This window comes from Dama dama, chromosome 5, assembly GCF_033118175.1.
Source record: "Dama dama isolate Ldn47 chromosome 5, ASM3311817v1, whole genome shotgun sequence".
In the NCBI taxonomy this organism is placed as follows: Eukaryota; Metazoa; Chordata; class Mammalia; order Artiodactyla; family Cervidae; genus Dama; species Dama dama.
Genome location: NC_083685.1, coordinates 11,286,398 through 11,310,403, shown reverse-complemented (window position 1 = coordinate 11,310,403; position 24,006 = coordinate 11,286,398). Strand labels below are relative to the sequence as shown.

At 41.7% G+C, this 24,006-nt stretch overlaps 1 protein-coding gene across 4 annotated transcripts in view; it reads right to left on the bottom strand.

Moving 5' to 3' along the window:
- Positions 1-19,355: 19,355 nt before the first annotated feature.
- Positions 19,356-24,006, bottom strand: part of PTPN11 (protein tyrosine phosphatase non-receptor type 11) — a 64,599-nt gene continuing 59,948 nt past the window's right edge. For all 4 annotated transcript variants that reach the window (XM_061141808.1, XM_061141810.1, XM_061141809.1 and 1 more), the window contains exon 16: positions 19,356-23,440. The gene's annotated coding sequence lies outside the window, so the exon portion shown is untranslated. The remainder of the gene's footprint in view (positions 23,441-24,006) is intronic.

Genomic DNA, 24,006 nt, shown 5'->3' with positions numbered 1-24,006 from the left:
AGGAGTAAGTGTGATTATCATCCAGTGTCCCAAACTGGAATCCACAGGAAACCCACCTGGAGACAGAGCTTAGCATATGGGCTGTTTATTAAGGAGGGCCATTGGGATGGATCCCTGTGGAAGCCTGGGAAAGGAATTAGAGTGGATAGAGGGGGAAATTGAACTTGTGATGCAGGTTCAACCTCATCCTCAGCCTGCCCCATGGGGAGGCCTGGTGCTGATTTGGTGATGCTCAAAAGTTGGGTCTGGGGTCTCCATGGCTAGGCCTTCGTACTCCACCTTGAGCTGTGGGCTGACTCGGGAAGGGAAAAGGTCAAGGTGGCTCTGCAGCTGAAGGAACCTTGAAGGGATTAACAGCTGAGGGCCATCTGCTGTCAGCATCCCCCTGACAAGCCTGCCACTAAAAGGGGACCTGAGTGGAACATGGAACTGAGACTTGATGAGTTTTTGCAACCTGCTGAATGTCTTATAAGTACAACAGAGACAAACAGCAGAGCCAAGATTTGAACCCAGATCTGTCTGATGCCAACATTTTCCCCATCAGTATGTACTTCTTTTTTTAACTGCTAGTCTACACCAGTTAGTAAAAAGCAAAGGAGTTCATAATGACTTGGATAAAGGGAATAAAACAGAAAAGACTGAAAGACCAATCTGCAGTTTGACAGCCTGGGAGCCTGAGTATATGATGGCATCCCTGACAAATGGGAAGTTGGGATGTGGAGCCAGCAGAGGGAGGAGAGGTGACAGGTTCTGATCTGACCAAGTGGCCTGTGGCAGAGGTTGCTAGAAGGAAAATTTGCATTCAGGGATAGATGCGAAAACTCAACATTTTTTGAACTCTCTGAGTTGGCAAAGGGCCAGGAAGATAACCCAGCATTTGTCTGGAGCATTGCATGACGGGAAATGCCATTAACACTTGGAAAAGATGAAATGGCAGCCGAGGAGATTAAATAACAACACTGCACTTTCTTCCAGAAACTGTGAGGACTTTGGTTTCTCCCCAGAGAGAGGTAGCAACTGAAGACAGTTTCACAGATGATGACAAAATGGAACAAGTACACAGTGAGGAAGCAGGGGGCCTGAAGTTCAGCAGCAAAACTGCGTTGACAAATGTGCTGTGCGTCCTTGAGCAAGCCACTCGCCCTCTCTGAGCTTCAAGGGGAGTGAGTTACAGTGAGCACAGTGAATTCTGCCCGAACAGAAGCCAGATATAACACAGAGCAAAATCAGATAGGTTTGTTTCTTAATGATGTCTTAGTATTCTTTTGTCCCAATCACACATCGTTTGCACATTAAAGCTTTGCCAAGAGCACTATTTCCGCAGAAGAAAACATTCCTTCTTCATCTGCTTCTGAGGAAAAGCCCTCTCCATCTACCCTTTGTCCTTCCTCTCCAAGGGGCATTAAGTAAAAGAAACGTTTGGTTTCCTCTTTGCTGTAACAACATATATGTGTTGATGCACAGCAATGAGTGACACTCCAGCTGCAAGTTCAGAGGCACTAGAAAGTGATCTGGGATGTGCAAGGAAGGAGGAGGGAGGGGGCTTCCTTCTGACCCCTCCCTGCTCCGACCACCTACCTTCTGACCTACCGTGGCCCCTCCTGCACAGCCCCACCTGTCCTTCCCCACCCCCCCACTCCCCCACCGCCTCCAACTGCACTCCTTCCCTTTGCCCTGGAGGTGGTAATGATTCTCTCTCTGCCAGCCCTAACACCTCAGTATGCCCTGAAGTCCCCTTGATCACAACCACATCGTTATACTGGGTTATAGTTACATAACTATATAACTTTTTTTTATAGTCTTTTTTTTACCAAACTCTCAACAATTATCCAGTTGAAGTGTGCCTTCTCTTTCCTGCTGGAACCCTAGCTGATACAAGAGGTGCTCAATAAATATGGATTTTAAAAAAATAAAATGAATGAGTATTTGAATAATTGAGTGGATGAAAATGGTAACTGTGTGAGGTGATGAATGCATTAATTAACTTGATTGTGGTCATCATTTCAAAATATATATGTATATAGGGAAAGTGAAGAGGAACTAAAAAGCCTCTTGATGAAAGTGAAAGAGGAGAGTGAAAAAGTTGGCATAAAGCTCAACATTCAGAAAACTAAGATCATAGCATCTGGTCCCATCACTTCATGGGAAATAGATGGGGAAACAGTGGAAACAGCGTCAAACTTTATTTTGGGGGGCTCCAAAATCACTGCAGATGGTGACTGCAGCCATGAAATTAAAAGACGCTTACTCCTTGGAAGGAAAGTTATGACCAACCTAGATAGCATATTAAAAAGCAGAGACATTACTTTGCCAACAAAGGTCTGTCTAGTCAAGGCTATGGTTTTTCCAGTGGTCATGTATGGATGTTGAGAGTTGGACTGTGAGGAAAGCTGAGGGCCAAAAAATTGATGCTTTCGAACTGTGGTGTTGGAGAAGACTCTTGAGAGTTCCTTGGACTGCAAGGAGATCCAACCAGTCCATCCTAAAGGAGATCAGTCCTGGGTGTTCATTGGAAGGACTGATGTTGAAGCTGAAATTCCAATACTTTGGCCACCTCATGCGAAGAGTTGACTCCTTGGAAAAGACCCTGATGCTGGGAGGGATTGGGGGCAGGAGGAGAAGGGGATGACAGAGGATGAGATAGTTGGATGGCATCACTGACTCAATGGATATGAGTTTGGGTAAACTCCGGGACTTGGTGATGAACAGGGAGGCCTGGCATGCTGCGATGCATGGGGTCACAATGAGTCGGACATGACTGAGCGACCGAACTGAACTGAACTGACTGATCTATATTCCCTAGTAGCTTCCCTAGTAGCTCAGATGGTAAACAATCTGCCTGCAGTGCAGGAGCCCCAGGTTTGATCCCTGGGTTGGGAAGATCCCCTGGAGAGGGGAATGGCTACCTACTCCAGTATTCTTACCTGGAGAATTCCATGGACAGAGGAGCCTGGTGGGCTGCAGTCCATGGGGTCAAAAAGAGTCGGACATGACTGAGCGACTAACAGACACCTAGGAGGTCTTCACAGTGGAGACCTTAAATATATGCAATACCAATTATACCTCAGTAAATCTGGAGGGGGAAAGGATGGATGAATGAGGTGGATGAAGGGGAGAAGCAGAGGACTGGGGTCGAGGTTAGTTAAGAGTTAGAATAAGGTAAGGGTTAGGGTTAGGACTGGGGTTAGGGTTAGTGATAGGGTTTGTCTGCAAAGTAGAGGGAGATGGGATGTCATCAAGGCAAACAGAGTCACCCACAGCCGTCTCTGGTGCTGTGTGCAGGCTCCTCCATCCCATGTCTGCTGCCCAAGGGGCCATGAGATGACTGTACTGTGCAAAAAGCCCATTAATTACTTTGGCTGAAGGTCAGTTGACACACCCCACAGAGAGTACATTAAAACACCTGTCACATGGCGGTCCTTCTGGGGGCGGCCCGCACCTCCACGAAAGGACGCTAACCTCAGCCTCCAGCAAGGTCAGACTGAAGGAGTCTGGCATGCCTGATGCCCTTAGTGGAAGTCACCAGGCTCTGTGGCTACGAAAGGAAGACATTTCTCATTTTAGACAAGCAATTTTGTGAGCTACCAGAGCTATGGCTTAGAATACACTCAGGAGCCCCCATCTGGCGTCTTCCCTGATGCAGGCGTTTTCCTTGTTTATGGAATTCTAGGTTTCCAGAGTGTCAGCATTTCCTAAGTTTCAGTGATTCAAAGCCACTGTCACAATTTTGCTGTACCCTTGTCAGGCATGCTTTATTACCTGTTTAATATTTTTCTTCAAATTAACTCTCACCTCCTTTTTTTGTTCTTGTTTTTTTGGTAAATCTATTTTAAAAAGGAAACATTATGTCATGCATTAGCAAAGTAGGATGGTTAAGAGCACAGGCTCTGAAGGCAGAATTCCTGGGTTCAAATCCCACTTCTGGTATGTACTAGCTGTGTGACCTTGGGCAGTGCATCAACTTCTCTGTGATTTTATTTTCTCATTTCTAAAGTGGGGATAATAATAGTTTCCTATCTTGTAAGAGAAGGGAATGAGTTATGCATGTAAAATCTTAAGAAAAGTTCCTGGAATTAGTAAGTACTATGTCGATGTTGGTGGTGGTGGTTGCTGGATTATAAATAAATGGAAAACTAGTTTTCACTGGCTATACAGAGAGAAGGGAAAGGAAAAACACAAATAGAAGATAAAAACAATGTTTTTTATGGATATATATCTGAAGAAAACAAAAATACTCATTCAAAAAAATACATGTATCCCAATATTCATAACAGCATTATTTGCAGTAGCCAAGATTTGGAAGCAATCCAAGTGACCGTCAACAGATGAATGGATAAAGAAGATGTGGTACCTATACACAATGAAATACTACTAAGCCATAAAAAAGAATGAAATTTTGCCAGGGACAGACTTGAATGGTATTGTGCTCAGTAAAATAAATCAGATAAAGAAAGACAGATACTGTATGATATCACTTACATGTGAAATCTAAAAAATATAACAAACTAGTGATATAACAAAAAAGAAACAAACTCAGAGATATTGAGAACCAACTAGTGATCATCAGTGAGAGGAGGGAAAAGGAGGAGCAATATAGGGGTAGATTAAGAGTACAAACTACTATGAGTAAAATAAATAAGCTATGGGGATATATTATACAGTACAGGGAATATGCCTCACTGGTGGCTCAGGCAGTAAAGCGTCTGTCTGCAATGCAGGAGATCTGGGTTCAATCTCTGGGTTGGAAAGATCCCCTGGAGAAGGAAATGGCAACCCACTCCAGTACTTTTGCCTGGAAAATTCCATGAACAGAGGAGCCTGGTAGGCTATAGTCCATAGGATCTCAAAGAGTCAGACACGACTGAGCAACTTTACTAACTCACTAACAGGGAATAAAGCTATTTGTTTTATAATAACTATAAACGGAGTACAGCCTTTAAAAATTGTGAATCACTATGTTGTACACCTGAAGTTTATATAATACTGTAAGTCAACTATCCCTCAACTTAAAAAGACAAAATTTTTAAAAAGGCAATGTTATTAAATTTTCTTTGTTAGAAAGAGAGATTAGCCAATGCAGGTGTTAAAATATTATTAGCAACAAGCTGCATTTTTCTTCATGGAAAAGATAAATGGAATTGATCAAAGAAAGGAATTCCCCAGTGGTCCAGTGCTTAGGACTCAGAGCTTCCATTGCAGAGGCCCTGCATTTGACTCCTGGTTGGGGAACTAAGATCCTGCCAGCCTCCTTGTGCAGCCTAAAAAAAAAAAAAAAAAAAAACACTTTAACCAGATGATCCAGTGATATTTAAAGCTCCATCCTTGTATCAACTAAAATTTGTATCATACACTATAGTCCACTCTGGTTTTACCCTCCAGGACAGGGGCAAACAGAGGTCCCAACGTTGGCCTGCCCAAGGGCACAGGCAATTTAATACAGATGTCATTCTCAGCTAAGCTGGAAGTTCTTTGGACATCAGAATTCCTAAAATTTCTTCTAGACAAGGATAACCAAGAGCTCCAGTTCAGCTCTGTTCAGTGGGTTTATATTTTCAGGCACCAGACTTGGAAAGATCTGAAATGTAGAAGAAATCTTTAATAAAATTCCAAAAAACTTGAGAAGCAGTCAATGGCTGCTGTGACACAAAATGTCTTGCAGAAGCTTCGAATATTTTCATCTTCTCCAAACTGCCTTTATGAAAAAGACAGCTATAAAAGTGAAGATTTTAGCGGCCCTCTCAGGGCTGTTGAACACACAGGTAGATTGCAATCAGTGTTGCAGTTAGCCTCAGGAAATGCAATTTTTTTTGGCCACTGAAAATGCCTGTGATATTCTTCTTTGGTTTTCAAAATAAATTCAAATGTGCCTCCCTCAAGACAAAAGGAAAGTAAGGAATAAAATAAAAAATAAAAATGCCAGATTTGGGGGGGATGAAACCAGGAGATAGACTTTGTTGCTGTGGGAGTTGGACCAATTATTTTACCTCGTTCAGGGCCTGAGTTCTTCACCTTAAAAAACAGGTAATTGAAACGAATGGTCTCTACGTAGAGAACAGACTTGTGGCTGCCAAGGGGGAAGGAGGAGAGGGAGGGGAACAGACTGGGAGTTTGGGGTTAATAAATGCAAATTACTAACTTTAAAATGGATGAACAACCAAGTCCTACTGTACACCACAGGGAACTATTGATATATCCAATTTCCTGGGATAAACCATAATGGCAAAGAATATGAAAAAAGACTGTATATATGTGTATAACTGAATGACTTTGCTGCACAGCAGAAATCAGCGCAATATTGTAAATCAAGTATGCTTCAATTAAAAAACAACTAATGGTCTCTAATGACTGCCACTTACATCTCCTACACACACACACAGGAACTCTAACAGAGAAAACTAGCTGCTCTTCCAGCCACCCACTCAGCCCTTGCCCACATTATTCTTAGCTGAAGCTTGGCCAGCCTCCTAGGAACCAGGACTCCAGACTTGAGGCCTCTAAGCACCTTATCTCCATCATATCCATCCACATAGCATGCCAAATCTTGCTAACTCTCCTTTTATTATTTATTTTTGCTTTTATTTATACAACACTTATCATATTCCGGGGGAAAAAATGGGTTTAAATCTTTCCAACAGTCAGTAATAAGCACCTATTATTTTGCTACCTAGCACCCATACCCCTTCCTCTGGTAATGGCACCCTGTTTTCTTTTGAGGACCATCCCCCACTCTTAATCCATGAGGCTTGGGAAATACCAACACACACTCTCTTCCAATGACCCAGGCCTTACAATGCATGTGTGTATTCCCATCCCTCTGGCTATAAGGATTCACTCAAGAATGGGCATGTGAGCTGTGGTGATCCAATTACCAACCCCCCAATTTTTATCAGAACTATTAATAAAGAGGTAATCTCTTTATATAGGATTTGTTGAGGGAGTGTGACATAGGTCTGGATGTATTGGCAGCCACCTTGCCACCATGAGGAAAGAAACAGCCTAAATAAAGCCAACACTTAATCAAGAGATAAATCCCTAGTAACTTTCCAGCCATACCTGAAATCAGAGCAGTCTCTAGTGAGCATACAACACAAGTAGTTACCTTAGTGGGAGAATGAAAGCAGAATATCTCAGGTAGAACACTGGGGCATATGCAAAGGCCCTGAGGCAGAAACAGAAAGGAAATATTCATTTTTGTGAAACAGAAAATCGTGGCTGGGGTGCAGAGACCAGGGACAGGCAAGAATGGAAGAAAATAAGTTCTGAGAGAAAGGTAAGGGTCAGACCATCGAGGGTAGGCCAGAGTATGTATTTAGATATTTATTCTAAAGTCAATAGGCAAAATAATAATAATAATAAGTAAAGACAATAGGCAAAGTTTTAAGAAGGAGAGGGTTAATAGTCTGATTTGAATTTTGAGAAATTCACTGGGGTTGTTTGAAGGAGAATGGACTGGGAAGGCAGATTTTGGAGGGACAATTCGGGGACTATTGTAATCATCAGGGGAGAGAAGGTGGCCTGGAACACGGTGGCATGTGTCCAAATAGCTGCCCTTGGAAAGGCCACAGAGAGGAGGAGAGGCCGGCCACATGCTCTATCTTAGTAGCTACATGAAATGAAAACTAATGCAACAACCAAGGCAAGATTTGCGGCCCCGGGCAGCCCGCCTGAACCACCGAATCGTGGAGAGCTAACACAATCAATAAATCCACAGTTGCTGGGCAAGAGCACCGCTCTGCATATATATCGGCACGAAGTAAGGGACCAGGAGCTACGCACCAGTTACATTCAGTCACCCCTAAGGCTTGCAACAACCTGGAAGCTCGGCAAACTGTCTGCCAGACAGGACCCCTTGTACCTGTTTGTCTTTTCCTGTTTACACTCTTGAGTGATTTCTCCTGAATAATATTTCCCTTGAATTAAAAAATGGCAGATGTTCATCATGAAGGGGAATGATTCCTTTACAGGGGAGAAATTAGACAATATCACCTTGGCCACGTGACCAAGGTTAACATCATCAATAACAGGACAAATGACACCTCATGCCTCCTGATGGGACACACTAAGAAGAAAACAACGATGCCCACATTGTGTTTTTGCCAAAAAATGTTTAACCCCAATCTAATAAGAAACAATCAAAACAAATTCAGATCGATGGACTTTGTACAAGACAAACGGCCTATGCTTCTCGAATACCAATGTCGTAAAAGAAAGAGAGAAGGGAACTGCTCTAAATTCCAGGAGACTAAATCAAAAAGACTACTAAATGACACATGTGATCTCTGATTGGATCCTGGTTCCCAAAAAAGCAAGACATTTGGGGCACAATGGGGAAATCAAAATATTGACTATATATTAGACAATGATGTTGTGTCAATGTTAAGTTTCTCGAATGTGAACACAGTATCATAATTATGAAGAAGGATGAGAATGTTTTTAGGATTTGCACCCTGCAATATCAAAGGATGAAGTGTCATGCTGTCTGTACTTAAGTCTAAGGAAAAATAATGATATTGATAGACAAAGAAAGTATGTAGGTAGGTGGGTAAATAGATAAGTATGTGGATAGATAAGATAGGTAGGTAGGAAGATAGGTAGGGTAGGTAGGATTGATGCTGAAGCTGAAGCTCCAATAGTTTGACCAAAGAGCTGACTCACTGAAAAAGACCCTGATGCTGGGGAAGATTGAGGGCAGGAGGAGAAGGGGGCGACAGAGAATGAGATGGTTGGAAGGCATCACCAACTCAAAGGATATGAGTTTGAGCAAACTCTGGGAGATAGTGAAGGACAGGGAAGCCTGGTGTGCTGCAGTCCATGGGGTCACAAAGTCAGACTTGATTTAGCAACTGAACAAGAAGAAGAAGATAGATAGGCAGGTATATAATATAGATAGATAAGATAGGTAGACAGATAAAGATAGGTAGGTTAAGTGGGTAGACAAATAAGACAGATAGATGGGTAGATAGATATAATAGGTAAAGACAGGTAGGTAAGTAAGTAGATAGGTAGAGAGAGGTAGGTAGATAGAGACTGCATAAATGTGGCACCTGTCAAAAATGGCTCTATCAAGGTAACAATTATGTAAGTCTTCATTGCACTAATCCATTATTCTTGCATTTCTTTTGTACTCTTGAACTCTCCCAAATTATAAATTGTGGGGAAAAATCAGTAACAATGCTCACACATACAGCACACAGCCAGTGTCCTGCTGTCACCATGGTGAAGAGTCACCTCCCTGATTGGGATGTTACCAGGCATCCTGGTTTGCCCAAGACAGACAGCATTATTAACAGTGCCCCCTGAAAACCAAGATGGCTGCCCAAAGTGGAGAGAAAATATCACCACCATCTGACTTATGAAATAACAGCATGTAACACTCACATTCATCAGATGTATACTGGGCACATAATGGTGTGCCGAGTATACGGTGCTGAACAAAGTCAAGAAGTTTCCTGCCCTCGTGGAACCAATGGTCTACAGCCCCTTTTGGCAAACTGCAGCCCATGGGCCACATCCAGCCCCCTGCCTGCTTTTCAGTAACTCGTGAGTGAAGAAAAACTTTACATTCTAAAGTGGTTAGAAAAAATCAAAAGGAAAACAAAATCTGTGACACATGGAAATTAAATGAAATTCAAACCTCGATGTCCATCAATAAAGTTTTATTGGCACACAGCCCCATCATTCAGGTACACATTATCTCTGTTGCATTCCAACAGCAGAGTCATGATAGTGAGTCTGGCCCACAAAGCATAAAATATTCACTCTCTGACCCTTTATAAAAAAAATTTGCCGACCTCTGGTCAGTATTTTCAGTTGATTTCCTAGGGTCGCCAAAAGATGGAGTAAGATAAGGCAAGTGTAATAGAAGGACCTGGCACTTAATAAATTCTCAGACAATGTGATTTGGCTAACTGTCTCAATTTACTCATCTGACAAGTGAAAGTAACTGCACCTACACAGATTTCCCTAGCAGTTCAGTGGTTAAGACTCCACATTTCCAGTGCAGGGGTATGGGTTTGATCCCTGGTTGGGGAACCAGTTCTATGGTGCAGCTAAAAAAATTTTTTTAAAGGAAAAGAAAGAAATCACCAAAGCCCATATAGATAATCTCTGCCACAAGTTATCATCTGAGAAGGCAGTTGTGGTATGGTGAAGAAAAAGCATTGCAGCTACAGGGTGTGATGGTCGTGTGGAGGCAGTCAGAGAACATAGGTCAAGCCCTTGGCACAGTGCCTACACCTGGAAATCACTCAACAGACAGCAACGACCAGCTGTTATACAAGCTGACTTGAGCAGGGCACTATTCACGAGGTGCTTGTCACATTTATAGCATCATCTTTTTAATGTTTCATCCTGAAATATTTTGAATGTTCAAAAGAATATATGAGACATATAATCTTACAATATGAACATATTACAAAATGGTATAAAATCCATAAAAACATGAAACATATCTTATAATGTAAATACCTTATAAAATGTCACAAAATCTAAAGTTATATGGAATTTATGCTCTTATAATGTAAATAGATGATAAGACATAAAAACTAATAACATGAAAAAACAGCTCCAATAAGCATTGTGGAAGCCATTGGAAGCCCACTGGTCCTTCTCTCTTATCCAGCCTCGTCTCTTCCTAATATGGAAACAACTATCAGAAAGTGGAGGTTATCATTCCTGTATTTTCCTTTAGAGTTTGACTATGAACAATTTTCTTCTCTAAACATGATTATTAGTTTTTGCATGTGGCTGGGCACGCAGAAAAACGATCTCACTGTGTTCGTCTTCTCCCAAGATTTCCTCCCCATTGTGTGTAGGATTCATTCATACTGACAGGATCCACTCCTTCCCTTTGCTGTATCACACATCAGTCAGTGCATGCAAAACACCACAACCGATTCCATCCATTCTTCTGCAGAGGGACATTTGGGGGATCTTTTATTGCTTTGCTCCTACAAACAATCATTCTTGTGTATTCTGTTAGCTCATTTTATCTGCACAGGCAGTATGATCATCACCCCATTCTCCATGAGGTTCTGAAAGCTTAAGTTACTTCCCAGAGTCACATGAGCAAAATTCATGACCCAGTCTTTACTGTCAGCCCGTCCCCATTCTCAGCTCTTTCAGATCACGCTTCCCAAATTGAAGCAATTTCCTACTCGTTGACTGTAATAAAGTAAAAGGTATTTGCTCAACCATTACCTTTTGGAAGAGATATGTAAACTCTAAAGCAACCCATGAATTTCATTCATATCCTCCCTGCTATGTGCCATTAGCTAATAAATTCATGTAACACAGGAACAAGCTATGTCAAGGGTCCGCAAGATATTTCCAAGTCCTGTAGGAAGAACATAGATGTTTATTGAGTGCCTACTATGTGCCGAGTCATCCACCACCATTAAACTTCTCAACAATCCTTCACAACAAGGTAGGTTTCCCAAAGAGGAATCTGTGGATCAAAGGCCTGAACTGACTTGTCTAAGATCTTACAGCCAGTAGGTGACAAAACCAAGAAACAAGATCAAGATTGTAGGATTTCAAAGTCCTGATTTTTCCCACCAAATTAACATGCCTAGCGCAGAATGTTCCTTCTCCTCCTGGAGCCTAAAACTCCAACAAAATTAACACCTTGTACAAAAACATATATTTTAACTTCCCATTAGCAGAAACTTGATGGTTTATTCTTATATCTCGTGAGAAGGATTAGGACTTACCTGTTGGTCCAGTGGTTAAGACTCTACACCTCCACTGCAGAGGGCACGGGTTTGATCCCTGGTTGGGGAACTAAGATCCTGCATGCCTCACAGTGTGTTCAAAAAATAATAAATAAAGAGAGGACTTATGTGTCCCCAGCAAGGATCTTGGGGTTTCCCAGGTGGCACTAGAGGTAAAGAATCTGCCTGACAAGCAGGTGATGTAAGAGATGTGGGTTCGATCCCTGGGTTGGAAAGATCCCCTGCAGAAAGGAATGGCAACCCACTCCAGCATTCTTGCCTGGAAAATTGCACGGACGGGGGGCCTGGTGGGCTACAGTTCACGGGGTCACAAAGAGTTGGACACGACTAAGCCTACACATACAAACAAGGATCTTAGTCCATTTTCAAAGGTGGAGAACATATTGAACACAATAAGTCAGTTGACAGTGGGACACTGCTAGAAGCTTATTTATATGAAGGAAGCTTAGGAATATTTTCTGTCCATAACTCAAACCTTTGTTAGACATTTTCTAAAGCCTTCATACAAGGTAACACTTGAGAGAATCCACCCTTTAGAAAGAAGGAAATTGATTTTCATAAGAGAAAAAAAAAAACAGTAAAAGGGGAAGCAACCGTCAAACATGTATGAATGAAGATAAAAAAACTACTTCTTACAAGCCGAGAAATCCATCAGGACCCAGACATCTGTCACCTCCCAAACAGACTTTAATTTTAGAGTTTGCTTCCTCTACACTTCTTTCCCCTTCTCTTCCCATAGTTAGATGGATTTAACATATGCTTGGGATTTCACAAACTCGGTTTTGGTAGGTGCGATGTCTAAGAATATCTAAAGCTGTTTTTGAGGCCTTATGGGATGACGCTTGTCTTGTTCTTTGAGATTCAGTCTTTGGATTTTTCTTCTTCTTCGTGGGTACTCTTGTGATGTCAAGTGATTCCCAAATCCCCATCTGCAGATGTGAACTGAACCAAGCACCAGGTCTAATTTCCAACGACCTTTCTCTCCAGTGCAGCTCATTTCAAATGCACCCACACGGCCCCTGGTAATCTTGTTTAAAAAAAAAAAAAAATGCAGTTTGTGATTCAATTCCTGGTGGCTCAGACAGTAAAGAATCCGCCTGCAATGCAGGAGACTCGGGTTCAATTCCTGGGTCGGGAAGATCCCCTGGAGAAGGAAATGGCTACCCACTCCAGTATTCTGGCCTGAGAAATCCCATGGACAGAGGACCCTGGTGGGCTACAGTTGAATAGAGTCACACACAACTGGGCGATTAACACTTTCACTTTTCTGACTCAGTAAGGCTGAAGGAGGGCCTGAGACACTACATTTTCTTAACTTCCAGGAACACCACTGACCTGTCTCCTTGACCTTCAGAAGTACTAGAGGTTGACTAGAATGGCAGTAGTAGACGCCACAGACCAGGGCTAGACATATGTTAGGAGAGTGAACAGAACTGGCCGGAGGGACGGACAGGCATCAGAGGGGTCACAGACGATCCCTACATTTCTGGCTGAAACAAGAGTGGTGCTGATGCTGGGGCCTGCACCAGTCGAGTAGATGCTGAGTGCTGGCCCAGAGCTTAAAGGGGCTTCCGCAGGGGCTGGGCGTGACAGTTCAGAGTTCACAGCTGCCCCAGGGAATCAGAGCGAGGCTGCCTCTACCTGAGTCCTGCTTAGCCTGCGCTCCTGGGCTCAGCAGACCCTAATTCCCCACTTACTGAGTGAGTAGAACCTCAGATAAGTCAGTTTGTGTCCCCGAATTTCAGTTTGCATGCATGCTAAGTTGCTTCAGTCACATCCGACTCTGTGTGACCCCATGGACTATAGCCCACCAGGCTCCTCTGTCCATGGAATTTCCCAGCCAAGAATACTGGAGTGGGTTACCATTTCCTCCTCCAAGGGATCTTCCTGACCCAGGGATCAAACCCGAGTCTCCTGCTTCTCCCGCATTGTAGGCAGATTCTTTACCGCTGAGCCACTGGGGAAGACAGAACCTCAGTTTACTCATTTGTAAAATGGAGATGAGCCATTCATCCATAACTACCGAGTCACCCAGGCACTATGCTAGGCACAGGTACATGGTGGTGAGCAAAACAGACAGGGGAGAGTACCTGTTTTGCCAGGGGTTTTTGAGATCATCTCTGATAATCTTTCCATAGCTGCTTTATTTTCCATATTTTATTTAGCCTGTATGTGTCTCCTTTCCCTAAATGGAGCATCAAGTCTTTTAAGACAGAGGTCAAGATGGATATTTGTTTTGTATCCCTCATGGTACCTAGCCTACAGCTCACCATACTCATTAAAAAGGGGTTGAATGGATGCATGAATGCATACTGCTTGGTGCTTTTGACTGAAAGAAAACCTGAAGAAATTCTGAACTCACTAGCCAGGATAATTAAGACTGGTCTCATATAGTAGCTGGTAGAGAGCTTCAGCATCCTGGCGATGCCAAGAATGCTTTCTTTCATCCTGAGGAAGGAAAAAACTGAGAATGACAATCACAGCAAGGCCCAAACCAAACTGCACAGACAGATATATTCCATATGCACCTAACAGAAATTGATTGGTGACTCAGTAACTCCAGACAAGTCAGCCAGTCAGAGAGAATTGAATATCTTTAGTCCTAAACTCAAAACAGGACAGATCCAGAACTGAAAAGGAAAAAAAAAAAAAGGCAAGTGACATAAAGAATTCACAGAAAGGGATATACAAAGCATTTGAAAAGATGCGTGACAGAAGCAGATTTAGTTACATTGAACCATTACTGTTCACCTATGAAAAGATGCTTGACCTCCCTTTAAGAGAGAGGCAGATTTAGTTACATTGAACCATCACTGTTCATCTAACAGAGGGATGAGGGCTCAGGTTTTGCCCACAAGGTAAAGATATGAGGGGAAAGAGGCTAGTCGGGCTATAACTAGTGTCAGCCACACTGGGGGACATTTCAGCATTCTACACCCAAGAAACAAATGTAAACTCTTGGAACCAGCACTTTGTTGTTGTTGTTGTTCAGGCTCTCAGTCATGTCCAGCTCTTTGCAAACCCATAGACTGCAGCACACCAGGCTTCCCTGTCCTTCACCATCTCCCGGAGCTTACTCAAACTCATGTTCATTGAGTCAGTGATGCCATCCAACCATCTCATCCTCTGTCATCCCCTTCTCCTCCTGCCCTCAATCTTTCCCAGCATCAGGGTCTTTCCAGTGAGTCAGCTCTTCGCATCATATGGCCAAAGCATTGGAGCTTCAGCTTCAGCATCAGTCCTTCTGATGAATAGTCAGGACTGATTTCCTTTAGGATTGACTGGTTTGATCTCCTCACAGTCCAAGGGACTCTCAAGAGTCTTTTCCAACACCATATCCAAGTAACAAATGTAAACTCTTGGAACCAGCACTTACAGTGGGACATATGTTCAAAATTGCTCTCAGTCCTTGGGGATAATGAGAAACACTGTTCACAGGAGACAGGTGTGAAGAGATTTCCCACTGTATGCTCTTTTGACTGATGCTAAAGCTGAAGCTCCAATACTTTGGCCATCTGATGCAAAGAGCCAACTCATTGGAAAAGCCCCTAATGCTGGGAAAGATTGAGGGCAGGAGGAGAAGAAGGTGACAGAGGATGAGATGGTTAGATGGCCTCACTGACTCAGTGGACATGAGTCTGAGCAAACTCTGGGAGACAGTGAAGGGCAGGGAAACTTGGCATGCTGCAGTCCATGGGGTTGCAAAGAGACACAACAGCAACTGAACAACAAAAAATGCTCTTTTGAATATTTTCCACTTTGTTCTAAGTGAATTTATTATGCATTCAAAAAACAAACACAATTTTTTAAGCCTAAGGGAGGGAAATTTTTTAAAAACAGACATATTGGTTAATGGGTCCAGAATTTCAGTGGTGATGATACAGTTCTGGAAATATCATGGTTAATGTTGCACAATAATGAGAATTCCCCATAACATATACTTAAAAGAGGTATAAACGTTCAATTTTGTGTTATTCATATTTTACAATTAAAAACATTTTTAAAAATAAACTAAAGACAAACACACAAGAACTCATGAATCATGAGATCACATTCAAATACCATTACTTGGGAATTCCCTGGTGACCGGATGGTTGATGGCATCATTGACTCAATGGACCGATGGACGTGAGTTTGAGCAAACTCCGGGAGACAGTGAAGGACAGGGAAGCCTGGTGTGCTGCAGTTCAAGGGGTCACGAAGAGTCAGACACAACTGAGTGATTGAATGACAACCAGGGGCTAGGATTCTGAGCTTTCACTGCCAAGGGCCCAGGTTGGATCTCTGGTTGGGGAACTAGATCCCAGAAGCTGTAGAACCAAAAAAAAAAAAAAAAAATACCAGCACTTGGAAGATACATTCTGTCAAGCTGTTAAAACTCAAGAGGCCTAGATTACATACGTTCTCTAGGGGAGTCCTGAATTAATAAATAAAGGAACATTTATTAATTGTAAAACTAAATTGCAATGTAACTCTGTGAATTTATACGAAAACATTTACAATGTAGGGGGAAAAAAATCCTTCGCCTTAGGACGTGAACTTGATTTTTCCCTTGAAAAATGTGGTCTCAACAGTGATTACATTCAGAATGAAATGGCTCATTCCAAACCATAGTTATACTCTAAATTATACTAGAAAGTCCTAACAAAACTAGCCTAGATTATCCAAATAGTGACTTTATATTTCACCAAGAACGGGATGGTTAAAAAATGTGGTGAACAGATGCATGGATAGAAGATAAAGACACTGATAAAATATGTACTATGTTTTGCTGCAAAATGTGTCCAGCAGAGTCCTAGAACTGCCATTGGTACAGATCATGACAAACAGAATTATTCTCCTTTGTTCAAAGATGAATAGAGAAGAAGAGTTGAAAGAGAAGAAGGGAAACAGCTATTTGCCTTGCATGTTCATTTCTAGAAAGAGAAGCTAAGAAACTGAACTTAACTGAACCCACAAGAAAATAAAAGGACAGTTTTCCTATTTCTCTACAAACACACACACACACACACACACACACACACACACACACACACTCTTCCCCTCTTTCTCTGTACAAACACACACAAACACACAGAGAGGCTTCCTCGTGGTCAAGAATAAGCTTAAGGGACCCCCAACATTGAATTCTAACTCCCCTATAATTTACTCCTCTATGTAACCATTCAGTTTATACCCTTATTGTCTACTCCAATCAAATTACTACCTGTATATATATCTGTCTCCTTGACTACACTGAACATGTCAAAACAGAACTTTTACTCATCTATTCCCCAGTGTCTAGTCTTTAGCAAGGATTTAATCTTTGCTGAATGAAAGAGAGTTTGTACCCAAAACACTCTACAGTCTTATCAGGTAGAGACAAGTCTAAGTAACACATGAATTTTTTTGTCCATAAAAATGCTTATAAGATTTTTTCTTATAAACTCTTGTTTGAGTAGCTGTGTTTTATATCAGGATGCTATTCACCTAACCTCAAATGACAAGACTATCAGCTCACTAGTAACTGTGGCTATTGATAAAATAGCAAATCACTCTTTTTGGCTCAAATTCAGTGTTTGGAAGTTCACTTAGTTCCTAGGGGTAAAAAAACAGCACCTGCAATAAAACCGTTTACTCCAGGTCACCATCCCCTCCTTTTTTTTTTTTTCAACTGCTTCTTGTATGGGCTTCCCTGGTAGCTCAGCTGGTGAAGAATCAGTCAAAGCAAATGGGTGGATACAAAAGCATGCACATGATTCAATAACTGGGTGCTTTCTTCAAAAGCTTTTCATTTACAAGATGATCAAGCCTGGCAGGCTACAGCCCAGCCCATCAGGTCGAAAACAGTCGGACACAACTGAGTAACTAACACAACAACAACAAGCTAAATATAGCCTTAGCACTCCATTCACAATTAATTTGTTGTGGGGATTCCTGCTTTGCCCTTTAATCTACACATTTTCTTAGGGACTTTTCTTATGTGTAGGAACTATAGAACTAGAAAGTTCTTTCATGACAAGTCAAAGATATTGCCATTGCTGTCTAATATACAGAAATTCCTTAGTGGCTCAGACGGTAAAGAATCCACCTGCGATGCAGGAGACCTGGGTTTGATCCCTGGGTCGGGAAGATCCTTCGGAGAAGAAAATGGCAACCCACTCCAGTATTCTTGCCTGGAAAATTCTATGGACAGAAGAGCCTGGTGGGCTACAATCCAAAGGGTTGCAAAGAGTCAGACACAAACAAGCAACTAACATCTAACGTACAACTCAGGATCTCAGGCAGGCTGAAGAGGAACGAGAGTTTCCAGGCTAGCAGTGTACACCTTTTCTGAAACCCCAAAGAGTACACACCAAAGTTGTTGTTGTTCAGTTTCCACACACACAAGTACCACGGTATGAAAACCCAACAGAAGTCCTCCTCTCGTGAAAATTCCCTTGACAGATACCCTCAGTTCCTCTTTACAACTCTCATACCATTTGAAATTCATTGTCTAATTCCCATTTTTCCTGCCTGTCTTTCTGTCCTGCATCTTCAGTAGTGCTTATCCCAAGTATAGCTAACTGCTTTCCTTTTAATTTTTTTGCTGCACCATGCAACTTGTGGGATTTTTTTTTTTTTTTTGACTGCACCCCACAGCCTGTGGGACCCTAGTTCCCAGATCAGGTGTCGAACTCAAGCCCATTGCATTGGAAGGTGGAGTCCTAACCACTAGACTCCCAGGGAAGTCCCTTGTGGGATTTTAACTCCTCGACCAGGATCAGGACCAGGGATTGAACCTGGGCCCCTGACACTGAAAGCACTGGCCCACCAAGGAATCCCCAGCTAACTACCTTCTGACTTCTACCAGGCCTCGCTCCCGTGTTGGAGCATCACCTCTGTGACAATGTCCACCACTTCTGTTCCGCTCACTGCTCAGCCCCAGTGACTCAATACGGACAGACGCAGCACTCAGCACTTCACAGGGGCTCTGTGTTTCTTGAATGGATACATGACCAAACCAGCCGCATCTAAATACACACAACTCAGCTGAGACCAAGAGGAGGGCAACAGTATTTTACAAAAGTGTAAGTAAGTAAATAATACAGATCACTCCTTGGATTTATAATACAGAAGGAATACCTGTTTTGTTATTTATAAAAAAGGATTTCTTTCTGTGTAGCAATGTCAGAAGCAGCAAATGGCCCTGTTTGAGGATGAGACCTAAATCTACTCATAAGGGGAGACCTGAAGTCCTATGTCACATGATTTACTCCTCCTACAAGCCTCCTTTATCATACCTTTACTTCAGAGCCCCACTCGATACTGTTTACATTCAGTTCTATATGTTTTCTATATATTACACAGACATATTTTTTATTCACTACTTAAAAGTTCTTTCGAATAAAATTGCCTTTGTGTCTCCCAGAGCTACTCAATAAGTAAGTACTGAGTAAGTGCTTAAGGAACTGATTCATTCATTCTATATTCCAAGTTCCCTTCTAGGTAAGAGTCGCTAAATGTCAGCATCTGGCCAATATAGAGGATCAGGGACATATAAACCCAGTTTTTCCTGGACATTTTTTTTTTTAATTTTTTGGAGTACAGTTGCTTTGCAATGTTGTTTCTGGACATTTTTGATGAAGTAAATGACAAATACTATAATATAAGAAAAGGGTTTTATTCCTAATTTTTAGTTCCCATACAGTTTACAAATACACTTTTACTCTGATAATGCAGCTTTGCAACTAGCAAAGCAGTTGAACTACACCCATAAATACAGGTGGGGAGACAATTAACAGCCACTAATGTTCCTCTACATAAACTATCTTTTTAATGTCTTTTTTTTAAAACAATTGCAAATAGACTACGTAATATACGTGGGCAAAAAGGCAATTAACTGAATCTCTTGAAACACTAAATGTATAATAAACAGTGCATATTATCAACATTTACATGATTCACATCAAAATGATGACATCCTAAAACGTATTCCTTTTAAAGGAGAGATTTATCAATAAAATATTACATATCTTTTAATACTCTGGTACAATACTTCATATACTGCAGGAAAATTAACTGTAGGTCTAGTCATCAACTTAATAAAGGATCCTTTTCCATTAGCTTTTATTAATAAAAGAATCACAATTAGGTCATAAATAAACAGGCAAATTATTAATTACATGATTTGAGGTTTAGGATGAAAACCTGTAAAAATTAGTTTGATATACAGCAAAGTTATACAACACACTAAAACCAACTGTTTAATATTTTTGCCTTGTGTGAACTGCCCGTAATGAAAAAGGAACAAACTTTTTAAGGATGGAAGATACAATAAACTATATTTTGGAACTTACTTTTCAAGAGGAAGAGGGAAAGATTTTAAAGAAATTAAGGGCTAATACAGATCCTAATAAAGGCATATTGAAATCAGGGAGGCCATGTGCTTGCTATATAAAACTTTATTCCCCCAACAACATACAGAAAACAAAAACTGCACTGGGTTTGTACTTATGTCTACAGCCTAAATTTCCCTCGCGGATTAATAAGCTACAACAAAGCACTTCACAATTGCATACCTTTTTCCACATTCCTCTGCACTAGAAAGAACCCAGGACATTATATTAGTTCTTAAAAACCCCAGTAAACCCTTAATAACCCCTTAATAACACCTAAAAATAATCTTGATGACTTTCTTGGCTGTTCCAAAGCAACTGGGCTTTGTAAAGGATGCACAAACACCAAGAAAATCATACATGTACTTTCTCATCCCTGTTTAGCCACATTTAAAAAGTCACTGAGTCACTGATTTCAAAGGGAGAGATGACCAGAATTTTCAGTAGGGCCACACACTGAATACAAGGTGTCTTTTTGCTTTTTTTTCCCCTTTTTAAAAAAGTTATTAAGACTCTGAAATTTGGCTTCTTTTTAAAAAACCCAAATACCACGTGCCAGGTAATTTCTTCACCCCTAATATAAAATCCTATGCTTATAATTTTAAAATACTTAGCCAGCTACGGGATATTGTGCAAATTTAATGTCTACCAGCAACCCGGAAGCAGACTGCAGACGTGTAGCTATCACACCTATTTCCCAGGTAACCTGATTCAACTATTACTGACTGCTCTGGCCCCAGGCCCTCTGACTTCCTCAGAAACCACCTCTTTGGAACTTCCATTTCCACTGTATTTTTTTCTACCTGCACCTTGAGCCCCTGCCCCCTGGCCCCCACCCATCTTCACAGTCCCTCCACCTGAATCCATCCCATGTAACCTTACCCAAGAACCTACAATCACCTTTAAAAAACACATGGCAAACCTTAGCACCCTAGGGACTATTACAATCTTGTCTTAGCATCAGTTTATAGCACATGATAGTTTGCTGACTTTATGGAGGGAAATCTAAATGAAATCAATGTCCTATTACAAACAAAGCTGGCCAAGATCAGGTGGTTTCCAAGTGCAAAACCAACTGATCTTAAGCTACAGGCAGAGACGTTACTGCAGCAGATATATTGTACAATCAAACCCTTGTATGCTGGTGAAAGACCTTGCCCCCAAAGTCCACAGTCAAAAATTTACCGCAGAAATGAGAACCGTTCAATGTGACAATGTAATAAAAAATAACAGGACGCAAGATCCTCGTTGCAAATACTTAACTGGAATCTCTTTCCTTACAGGTTTGACAAGAAGACAGTAGTCATTTACATTCCTCTTATAAGGTAATTACCTTCAGATCAGACCTGTGTTCTGAAGCACTGAAAGCACTGCTTCAATGCTGAAATTCAATGGCTAGGCGGGATGGGAGGTGGGTAGGGGGAAATCTATGTACTTTATTTTTTTCCAATGTACATTTTTGTCTTCTGAAAATGGCAGCCAGGCTCTTCTCAAACAAATCTCAGGATTTTAAAGGAGGTAAAGCCCTCAAGAAGGAACTACTACCAGGGCTGGATCTAGTCCTTCCTTTTCAAGAGACAAAGCAAGAAGAATTCGATGAAGGAGCCCATGACTTAACAGCAAAGTTGCCATGGCATTTTATTATCTTTACCATGTCCACCAATGACACTTTAATTGAAATACACTCATTGAATGATGATTCAACACACAGGGCAAAGAGGGATGTCTTTGGAGAAGGCACTTCAGGTAGGACGTTAGCAAATCTTACTGCTCAGTTAAAACAAAAATGAGCTACTGCTAATTCAGTCAGATTAGTGGCCTCAGGAGGACTGCTCCTCCTCACTCAGCCAATAGCAAGCATGAGTGTGGGATATGACTAAAACCAGGGGCATGAAGAAAGCACCCCATACACCTCTCTCTGTAGGGGCTAGGGCAGTGAGCTGGTTCTGCTCTCAAATGCTCTGCCCTCACAAACACATCCATCCTTAAGAGGTCAGGTGCCCAAAGTGATGGTTCAGAAAATATGCTAAGAGCCAGCAGAAGTGGTTCAAGAAGCTTGCCCGACTCCCAGCTTACACCAGCTATCATAACGAGCTTCAGCTTTCCAAGGTCACTAGTAGCTCCTACTTTTGCTACTTTTTTTTTTTAGCTGTTTTTCCATGGCACTGGTCCTGACTGTTACGCTGGGGGCCTCCTAGGAACCTTACCTCCAGTTCATGCCCTCATGCAGTGCCCTCTTCCCAAAATGGGGCTGGGCCTGGGCCTGGGCTTTAATCAACAAGGGGCAGTAGAAATGATGCGGTGACAGCTCTGGGCTGAAGTCTTCAGTGTGTGCGCCGCTACTACTTTATACCCTTGGGGCCTCAGAGCTGCCATGAATGTGGTCCAGCTACCCTGCTGGCGAACGAGAGACCCAAGGACCACACACAGACAGAGGAGCCAAGCCATCCTGCCCACCACATGAGTGACACCAGCAAGACAAGGAGAGGAACCACCCAGCTGAGCCCAGCCCAGTTTGAAGAAGGTGAGGAAAAGCAAGCTGTTGTTTTAAGCCACTCAGTTTTGAGGTGGTTTGTCAGCAACAAATGATAACCAAAAACTGGTTATCCAGAGACGCAATTTTTTTTTTTTCCAAACACAAGACAATTACTCAAATGAAAAGAAAAGATGACAAATGTTTTCCCACCACCACGTTTTCAGTCAACAGGCTGAATGATAATTGGTCAACTGCTAAGAAGAAAGCATGCCTTTTAACCTAAGTTCCCATGATCTTTCCCCTCCATGATTTTTTAATGTCAATGCAAAGGTAGACAGTCTGGGGCACTGGCTTAATTATTCTTGAGCCAAAATAAAGGCCATCAAAATGAATTATCCACTGCTGGATAAGTGATGATAAATAAAACTGTTCTCTCTTCTATAGGATGTTGTTACTTAATTTTCCCAAATCATTTTTCCTCTTACAAGTGCCCTAGCATCCCCCACAAAGAGGGGAGGGGAAACTCAATCTGTTGAGGTTATCAAAAGAAAAAAAATTGCCAATAACTAGAATTTGAGTCTCCGTAATCTGTAAAATATACAACACAATTTAACTGCTTCCTCAATTTAAAATAAAATTCCATAAAATATAACACTGTCTACATCATAGAGACGATTTCTTCTTATCTGAGGACATGAGTAACTGGAAATCAGGTGTCATTGAGTTAAAATACAGTGGTCTTTAAATGGTTTCAAATTTTGCTTATCAAAAGGTAGCCAACCACAGTGCAAGTCTTCCAAATTCAAGTTCATTCTTCATGTAAGCTTTCTTGCATCTGTTCTTGATCTTTTCAGGGAGAGGGTGAAAGTTCACATCTAGCAAAGAAAGAAATTAGAATTTTTAAGGAACATACATTGAAAAGTCTGGCAAGGCAGTAAACCATTTTAAAGCAGAGTTAAAGCTTTTAAATATACTACTCATTAGAAATGAGAACTTCAACATGAAATACTAAAAACTGTGAGCTTCTAAATTCTCTTGGGTTACATCCATCACAAACTTGTGTCACTCTCTAAAAAGGTGATTGACAGGGAGGAGATGTACAAGGGAGATAATTCCCAGCATCAGAGCTGGAAGGTGTGGAGTCGAGCCAGTTAGAGAGAGGCCCAGGAGGTCCAGTGCCCTGTGTCACACAGGCAGGCAGTCAGAGGCCCACTAAGGTGAAAACTCAGGCATCCTGACTCCAATCATCCAGGACCGTGTCCCCACACTTCCTAGATTCCTAGAGATCCTCTCCCAGCACAGCCTGGATTACTACTTTACTAAAAATTGCAGGAATGATGATATCTGCTCTTCATCACCAGTTTCAACCATTTCTCAGTAAGTGCTAACCCTTCCCTTAACAGAATTAATTTTGTATTTGATTTCAATATTTAAATGAATC